Here is a 10,337-nt window from a genome sequence, read left to right on the forward strand (position 1 = left end):
CTTCACTCAACGTGTAATTAAATTCTGGAATTCGTTGCCAGAGAATATGGTAAAGGTGGTTAGCTTAGTGGAGTTTGAAAAAGGTTTGGACGGTTTCCTAAAGGAAAAGTCCACAGACCATTATTAAAATGACTTGGGGAAAATCCACTGCTTATTTCTGGGATAAGCAGCATAAAATGTATTGAACTTTTTCGGGACCTTGCCAGATATTTGTGACCTGTATTGGCCACTGTTGGAAACAGGATGCTGGGCTTGATGAAGCTTTGGTCTGTCCCAGTGTACTTATGTACAGAAAACACTGCTCTCACCACAGCAGGTCCAGAGCTTGGTGCTGCCACAGGAGAAGCAGGTCATGTAACCCCAGGGAGTGACAGAAAATACTAAAAGGAAAAAGTTCCGTCAATCTTCATGGATATGTGAAAAGTTCTGCTTAGCATGAGGTGGCAGCCAAAAAGCACATCGAATGTTCGGAATATTAGGAAAGGAAAAGAGAATGTCAATGTGCCTCTGTCCCACTCTACGGAGTGACCACACCGAGTACCGTGTACAATTCTGCCCACTGCATCTCAGAAACGGTCCAAACTTTACGCTGTTACTTAACTGATGACTGGACTGAATATCACGGCTAACCAGTTAAGGGGTTAAGTTATCAACGTGGGCTACCGTTAAGACGTATTATTTTACCACTTAAGTCATGCTATTCAATAAGACCTGGCTACTGATAACTGAGGTTAATAATACAATAACCTGGCTTAACGGTAGCCCATGTTGATAACGTCCCCCCTAAATGCCGGTTCTGCCCAAGCTCCGCCCATGGACAGCCCTGGCACTAACTGAGCAGTGCCATGGTAGTCACAAGCAATATACAGCCTTTCCTGCCTCATCAAACCCTTTTGAATATTGGGCCCACAAAGACTAGGGGACATGCCATGAAGTTACTAGGCAAAAATTGTCATGGCCTACCCTCCAAGGGGGGCCCGGTGCCAGGGTCTGTCTCTCACCTGTCAGGACCTGGGTGATTGCGTTAACATGATAACCCAGTCTTGGCCTGCCCCCAATCCCCCCACAGGCTGGGGAGAAACAGATGCACTGATGCAGGAAAGTGGGGGGGTGATGTCGGTCTAAGCGAGTATGGGGCGGTGGTGGTAGCTGTAAGTTGGGGGGGATGGCTGCCACAGCCCTACCCCAGGCCCAGCTCTGTCTCTCAGCAGCCTTGGTAAACGATCATGGACTTGATATATTCCCTTTCTATGGTACAGTCAAAATGGCTTAAATATATTATAATAAGCTACTTTCTTTGTTCCTACTGGACTCAATCTAAATTTTTGGGACAGGGGCAGTGGAGGGTTAAGTGACTAGCCCAGAGTCATAAGCAGCTGCAGTGGGAATTGAGCTCAGTTACCCTGATTCTCAAGCCACTGCACTAACCACTAGGCTAGTACTCTGCTCCACAGCTTTGGACAAGTTCCTGGAGGAAAAGTCCATAAATGGTTATTAAGGTAGAACATGATGAAAGCCACTGTTTATCCCTGGGGGTAAACAAGATACTGGGCTTGATGGACCTTTGGTGTGACCTAGTACTGCAATTCTTATATTTTTTTAATGATATCACTACGAATGTTTCTGCAGGAAGTACAGGGAGCACTGCCATTACAGGAGCACATAAGTACATAAGTATTGCCAAACTGGGACGGAACGAAGGTCCATCAAGCCCAGCATCCTGTTTCCAACAGTGGCCAATCCAGGTTACAATACATTTTATGCTGCTTATCCTAGAAATAAGCAGTGGATTTTCCCCCAAACCCATTTTAATAACGGTTTATGGACTTTTCTTTTAGGAAGCTAGCCAAACCTTTTTTAAACCCTGCTAAGCTAACTGCTTTTACTACATTCTCTGGCAATGAATTCCAGAGTTTAATTACACGCTGAGTGAAGAAATAGTTTCTCCAATTCAGACAGGCAACAATCCATAATGATTGGCAGCAACTCATCACCACCATGGACACTGACCTGCAGGGTACCACAAGGATCAATACTGTCACCTATTCTGTTCAATATCTACCTCAAGCCACTAGCTGAGCTGATTCGGTCAATGGACACTCAGTTCTACATCTATGCGGATGATGTGCAGCTACTCATACCCACTGAACCTGACTTACCTACAGCCTTGAATAAACTGATTACCTGTCTAACATCAATTCAAGAATGGGCAAAACACAACAAACTTTGCCTGAACCCAAGTAAAACCGAGCTTCTCTGGGTCCCTAACACAAGTGGATACATACCTGACATGGAATACAGTTAGATTCAACACTTACTCTGATTCCCCAAATCCAAGCAACCTTCAAGAACTGCTTCTACTATTTACGACAGCTACGCTGCCTCTCTCCTTACATCGAGAAGGTAAATCTTATCCCAGTTGTGCATGCCATGATAACATCAAGACTGGATTACTGCAATGCACTATACAATGGTCTGACTACAAAGGGCCTGCACCAGCTCCAGTTGATTCAGAATGCAGCAGCAAGACTCATAGAAGGTTGCAAGCGACGTGACCACATCACACCATTTTTGCAAAACCTTCATTGACTACCAGTACAATACAGGGCTAAATTTAAAACTCTATGTCTAATCTTCAAGGTCCTTAAAGGAAATGGCCTGGAGTACCTGAAGAATAGGATGATCTTCCACACACCGCCAAGGACACTAAGGTCCTCCCAAGGACTATCATTAACCATACCCTCTTCAAAAGACATCACACAATGTGATACCCGCAAGTGAGCCTTCTCCAGAGTAGCCCCCTCACTCCGCTTAACACAAGAATATCTGTACTTCAGGAATCAGGTGAAAACCTGGCTTTTCAACCAAGCCTTTAATGGAAGAAGTAACTAACTTGTTAGTCTCACTCATACTCACAAGGATTGACTCAGGCTGCACATACTGCAGCGGGACATGTTTATCCACTCCTACCCCAGCTGAGATAACATTTAACCATCTCTCTGACCTCATGTGCAACTTTCTTCAAATCAATCACCTTACTTTCTAATTCTTCCTACTTTCTTACTCATCTATATGTTACAACTTTGCCTTACCCTTCACTACCAATTATAATGTTCTAGTACATATTGTGTTGTCATTGCAAGTAGTATACCATGCCATACTTTGTACTGTTGTTCGAATCTTTTTACTGCTGTAATTGCCTACTGCTCATGTTTGATCTATTCTTACTGTACACCGCCTTGAGTGAATTCCTTCAAAAAGGCGGTAAATAAATCCTAATAAATAAATACATTTTAAATTTACTACTTTGTAGCTTCATTACGTGCCCCCTAGTCCTAGTATTTTTGGAAAGAGTAAACAAGCGATTCACGTCTACCCTTTCCACTCCACTCATTATTTTATAGACCTCTATCATATCTCCCCTCAGCTGTCTTTTCTCCAAGCTGAAGAGCCCTAGACGCTTCAGCCTTTCGTAATAGGAAAGTCGCCCCATCCCCTTTATCATTTTTGTCGCCCTTCTCTATACCTTTTCTAATTCCACTATATCTTTTTTGAGATGCAGTGACCAGAATTGCACACAATATTCGAGGTGTGGTTGCACCATGGAGTGATACAAAGGCATTATTACATCCTCATTTTTTCCCTTTCCTTTACTAATAATACCTAACATTGTTTTTGCTTTCTTAACCGCTGACGCTCACTGAGCAGAGGTTTTCAATTTATCATCAACAATGATCAGTGGCGTACCAAGGGGGGGGGGGGCGGTGGGGGCGGTCTGCCCCGGGTGCACGCCGCTGGGGGGGGGGGGTGCCGCAGCGCGCACCTGTCTGCTCCCAGTTCGCTACGCTCGCTAAATTCTCTCGTTCACTGCAGCAGCTCCCTCCTTCTGCTCCGGAACAGGTTACTTCCTGTTCCGGGGCAGAGGGAGGGAGCTGCAGCGAACGAGAGAATTTAGTGAGCATAGCGAACTGGGAGCAGACAGGCACGCGCTGTTGCACCCCCCCCCCAGCGGCATGCACCCGGGGGGGTGTTATTTCGCAGGAGGGGCACACTGCACCCGGGGAGGGTGCATCGGCGATCCGCCCCGGGTGCCGTCGAGGCTAGGAACGCCACTGACGATGATACCTAAATCCCTTTCCTGGTTGGTGACTCCTAATATGGAATCATGCATAGCATAGCTATAATTTGGGTTCCTCTTTCCCATATGCATCACTTTGAACTTGCTCACATTAAACGTCATCTGCCATTTAGACGCCCAGTCTCGTAAGGTCCTCTTGTAATTTTTCACAATTCTCTTGCCATTTAACAACTTTGAATAACTTTGTGTCATCAGCAAATTTAATTACCTCACTAGTTACTCCCATCTCTAGATCATATATAAATATGTTAAAAAGCAGCGGCCTCAACACAGCCCCTGGGGAACCCCACTATCTACACTTCTCCATTGAGAATACTGACCATTTAACCCTACTCTCTGTTTTCTATCATTTAACCAGATTTTAATCCACAATAGGACACTACCTCCTATCCCATGACTCTCCAATTTCCTCTGGAGTCTTTCATAAGGTACTTTGTCAAATGCCTTTTGAAAATCCAGATACATAATATCGACTGGCTCACCTTTATCCACGTTTGTTCACCCCTTCAAAGAAATGTAATAGATTGAAGAGGCAAAATTAATCTTCACTAATCCATGTGGCTTTGTCTCATTAATCCATGCTTTTGAATATGTTCTGTAATTTTGTTCTTTATAATAGTCTCTACCATTTTTCCTGACACCGATGTCATGCTCACCGGTCTATAATTTTCTGGATCTCCTCTGGAACCTTTAAAAAAAATCAGCGTTATGTTGGCCACCCTCCAATCTTCCAGTATCATGCTTGATTTTAAAGATAAATAACATATTACTAACAATAGTTCTGCAAGTTCATTTCTCAATTCTATCAGTACTCTGGGATGAATACCATCCGGTCCAGGTGATTTGCTACTCTTCAGTTTGTTGAATTGCGCCATTACATCTTCCAGGTTTATAGAGATTTCATTCAGTTTCTCTGACTCTGCTTTGAATATCTTTTCTGGCACTGGTATCTCTCCCAAATCTTCCTCGTTGAAGACCTAAGCAAGGAATTCATTTAATCTCCCTGCTACGGCTTTTTCACCGTTTTTCTCATTTTATCATAGTCTGCTTTTTGAAAGTTAAATGCTAACGTATTGGATTTCCTGTGTGTATGTACTCCAAAGCTGATGTCAAATCTGATCATATTATGATCACTGTTATCAAGCGGCCCCATCACCATTACCTCCTGCACCAGATCATGCGCTCCAAAAGGACTAGGTCTAGAATTATTCCTCCACTTGTTGGCTCCTGTACCAGCTGCTCCATAAAGCAGTCCTTCATTTCATCAAGGAATTTTACCCCCCTAGCGTGCCCCGATGTTACATTTACCCAGTCAATATCGGGGTAATTGAAATTACCCATTATTATTGTGTTGCCCAGTTTGTTTGCGTCCCCAATTTCCTTTAACATTTCTGCATCCGTCTGTTCATCCTGGCCAGGCGGATGGTAGTACACTCCTATCACTATCCTTTTCCCCTTTACACATGGAATTTCAATCCACAGTGATTTCAAGAAGTGTTTTGTTTCCTGCAGAATTTTCAATCTATTTGATTCAAGGCTCTCGTTAATATACAATGCTACCCCTCCACCAATTCGATCCACCCTATCACTATGATATAATTTGTACCCCGGTATGACAGTGTCCCACTGGTTATCCTCCTTCCACCAGGTCTCTGAGATGCCTATTATATCTAATTTTTCATTTAGTGCAATATATTCTAACTCTCCCATCTTATTTCTTAGGCTCCTGGCATTTGCATATAGACATTTCAAATTATGTTTGTTATTCCTATTTACATCTTGGTCAGCACAGAAGGAAATATTTTTTCACTGAACATATAGTTATGCTCTGGAACTCATGCTAGAGGATGTGGTATCAGCAGTTAGTGTATCTGGGTTTAAAAAAGGTTTGGACAAGTTCCTGGAGAAAAAGTCCATAGTCTGCTATTGAGACAGACATGGGGGAAGCCACTGCTTGCTCTGGGGATTTTAGCATGGAATATTGGTGCTATTTGGGTTTCTGGCACGTACTTGTGACCTGGCTTGGCCACTGTTGGAAGCAGGATTCTGGGCTAGATGGACCATTGGTCTGACCAATTATGGCTACTCTAATGTTTCATTCATGAGTACAGATCTAACACTTCAGTCATTAGATTCAGCTCATGCTTGATTGGGGAAAAAGAAAAAAAGGAAAAATCATATAGTAGGCAAATGAGATTAATTCAGGGACAGCTTTAGAAAAAATGAAAGAAGAGAATATGAAGTAGAGTAGTATGTCAGAAAAGGAAAATGCCCAAAAGTCAAAGCAGCCCGAGAAGATAAATTGGGGAAGTGGGGGGGCAACGCCCTAATAGTATGACACAGGGGAAGGAAAAAAAAATACTGCGCATTTGTAAATTTATAAACAAATCAAACAGTAGTACTTCAAGGTGAGTTACGTTCCTGGACTGTAGGCATTTATCCCCCAGTGGAGGATTAAGAGACTTACCCAAGATCACAAGGAGTGTCAGTGGGATTTGAATTCTGGCTTCCCTGATTCTCAGCCTGCTGCTGTCAAGGTGGATTATCACTATATTGTGCCCCTCTATCATGCCCCACCTCCAAAGTATCTTTACTCATGGCCTCTACCCCAGTGGGCCTCCTCAACCTCAGCCTGGCCCTGTCTTTTAAACTTTCAGGTATTGACTCCGCCTCTCCCAGCCAGGGCCGTTGAGAGGGAATGCAGGGGGGGTGGCAAAATTCCCACGGGCCCGGCCTCCAAGGGGGGCCTGGCGCTGGGGTCTCTCTCTGTTTCTCTCCTGCTCCTGACAGAGGGTCCTGACAGGAGCAGGAGAGAGAAAATTCTGGCGCCGATCCTCCCTCCAGCGCTGCTCTTCGCTTGCCTCTACCACCGTGCCGAGTGGTTGCTTTTCCTCCTCAGGCGCATGCTCGGTTTTGAAACCAAGCATGCGCGACGAAAGAAAAAAAGCAGCCGCAGGGGCAGGGCAGGCATGGAGTGAAGAGCTGTGTCGGATTCTTCTGCTGGTGGGGCCTCAGGATCCCCGCCAGCCCCAAGGTACCTCGGTTGCGGCAGTGGCGATACTGGAGGCGAAACATGCATGTCGGACAACGTTGAACCCCCAGTCCGATTATTTATTAAGATAAGTGCTTAAATCGTGAAAATATAATGAAATTGATTGCATTTAAAAGCCAATGAAGAACTTGGTGCTAATATACATTTCCAACATACAATGAGAGTTGGTCATGAGCACCGCTGAGGCAAAAAATTGACAAGAAAGAACACAAAATATTTGCAATTGTTTAGACTTTGTATGGATGATTGAAGGGAGCATAATCACATCTAGGATCCAGATAACTTGAAAGTGTTGTGTATGTAAGGCTCCTAGCAAGTTATATTTAAGTTAATTGCCATAAATACGGGTTGGTTCCATATCAATATATATTTTTTTACATTTGTACCCTGCGCTTTCCCACTCACAGAAACAGAAGCCTTCTACAATAGCAACATTCCATGTAGAATCTCCAATAGTATCTATTTTATTTTTGTTACATTTGTACCCTGCGCTTTCCCACTCATGGCAGGCTCAATGCGGCTTACATGGGGCAATGGAGGGTTAAGTGATTTGCCCAGAGTCACAAGGAGCTGCCTGTGCCTGAAGTGGGAATCAAGCTCAGTTCCCCAGGACCAAAGTCCACCACCCTAACCACTAGGCCACTCTTCCACTGTTGCTACTATTTGAGATTCTACATGGAATGTTGCTATTCCACTAGAAGTCGGCCCTTGCAGATCACCAATGTGGCCGCGCAGGCTTCTGCTTCTGTGAGTCTGACGTCCTGCATGTACGTGCAGGACGTCAGACTCACAGAAACAGAAGCCTGCACAGCCTTCTACATGGAATGTTGCTAGTGGAATAGCAACATTCCATGTAGAATCTCCAACAGTAGCAACATTCCATGTAGAATCTCCAATAGTATCTATTTTATTTTTGTTACATTTGTACCCTGCGCTTTCCCACTCATGGCAGGCTCAATGCAGCTTACATGGGGCAATGGAGGGTTAAGTGACTTGCCCAGAGTCACAAGGAGCTGCCTGTACCTGAAGTGGGAATCAAACTCAGTTCCCCAGGACCAAAGTCCACCACCCTAACCACTAGGCCACTCCTCCACTATGGCATGAGGAGGTGAAAAGAGACCCGGAGAAGGAATTTGTTTAGTGTTAAACTCGTTATAAAACAGAAGTCATGAGAGCTGAATGTTCTAACGTGTGCTTATTAGGTGTATCCAGTGGCGTAGCTACGTGGGGCCATGGGGGCCTGGGCCCCCGTAGAGTTGGCCCTGGACCCCCCTGCCGACGACCCTCTCGACCCCACTCCCGCCACCATCCCTCCCCCACCGTCACTTACCTTTGATGGCAGGGGACTCCAACCCCCGCCAGCCGAGGTCCTCTTCTTCTGGCGCAAGGCTTCGTTCTGTTTCTGTGAGTCTGACGTCCTGCACATACGTGCGGCGGGGGAGGGGAGGTCGAGAGGGTTGATGGTGGTGGCGGTGGTGGAGGGGGTCGGCAGCGCCGGGGGGGGGTAAATGTGCCCCTTCACCTCAGGCTCTGGACCCCCCTCACGCCAAAGTCTGGCTACGCCCCTGGGTGTATCATTAGTATTATGCTAAGATTGTATTATATCTCTGGTATTTGAATTCCAGAGCTGTTAAATGTGTATATTTTAGGTTTCAATCTACTGTTTTTGAGTTTACCTCATTCATTATATTTATGTTATTCTTGGTTATTATATTATTGTTATGCTGTTAACAAAATTGTAAGTTTTACGTTAAACTATAGCTGCTGTACACTGCCTTCGGTGTATCTCTTCATAAAGGCAGTTTAATAAATCCCTATAAATAAAAGATGCCAATCATATCAGCCCAGAGAAATTGAAAGAAATCTCTGCTGTTGCAAAATAAATTGTCCATTTCAGACTCACATTATTCCTCAGCACACCTTGTTTTAGTGTTGCCTGGACACAATAAGCTGTGCTTATTCATCCAGTGAAGGGGAGGGAGGTCATGGTGTCCTGACCCAGCTGCTCTCCATTCTCCCACTCCCACCTTCCCCCTCACCTCTTAGAACTGCTGACACTTACTACTTTCCTAAGCCTCAAGCAACAGAGCAGGTCCAAAGCAGCTGCTTACCAGTTCTTGCCCTGCCCTGGCTGCAAGAAGTGAGTTCAAGTCCTAGCCGGCTTGCTGCACCTACTGATATGTCATGAAGGCAGTGCTCAGGTGAGGGACTGAGGGCATATGCGCCACTTCCAGAGAGGTCTGAGACCACCAGCCAAGGACTGTTGGCACAATAGCTGGGAAAGATGGATAAATTAAACATAAAAACCTTGGAATGACATTTTAGAAAGGAGGGTCCGGTTCCTTGATGTTGTAGTGCCTTTTATTTTTGATTGTTTATTGACAGGTGGTAGATCAAATACCATTAAACATCACATTCAGAACATGGACATCCAAATCAATGCATCAAATATGGACATCCTTGTCTCATGTATTTAGAACAGAATCTGCTGATGTACAGAATCTGTCCTAAAATACATGAGAAATGTACGGCCATGTGCTGGTGACGTCCAGCATGAATATCCATTTTACCAACTGAAAGATACAGATTATGAACAGGGCAAAACAAGAGAATATAGATATCTTTGTGACAGAAGAGGAATGTCCGTGTTTTAACATGACAACATAGATGGCCACGTGAACCAGAATGGTAGCCTAATGATTAGAGGAATGTGCTGTGAACCAGGAAGCCCAGGTTCAAATCCCACTGCAACTGTTTGTGGTTTCTTTTCGAATTATCAGCCCTCCAGGGACAGAAAAATACTTACTGTGTCTATATGTACACTTGATGTAGTCCATCATGTTTATTAATTACAAGGTGAACTTCAATAGCCTTCAGGCTTGCAGGTTGCTTAAACATTCAGGTACAGTAATTTTCTGCCCCTGAAGAGCTCACAATTAAAAAAAAAATCACAAACAGCTGATGTGGGATTTGAACCCAGATCACATGGTTCTTAGCCCATTTCCCTAACCATTACACTACTTTATAACTTTACATGGAGGGGCTATTAAGAGATTAATTAAAAAAAAGATTTTAGTACTATGAATGTCCAAAATAAGTACCTGAATATATGTAAACTGCTTTGAATGTAGTTGCAAAAACATCAGA

The sequence above is a fragment of the Microcaecilia unicolor genome, chromosome 9 (genome assembly GCF_901765095.1).
Source record: "Microcaecilia unicolor chromosome 9, aMicUni1.1, whole genome shotgun sequence".
NCBI lineage: Eukaryota > Metazoa > Chordata > Amphibia > Gymnophiona > Siphonopidae > Microcaecilia > Microcaecilia unicolor.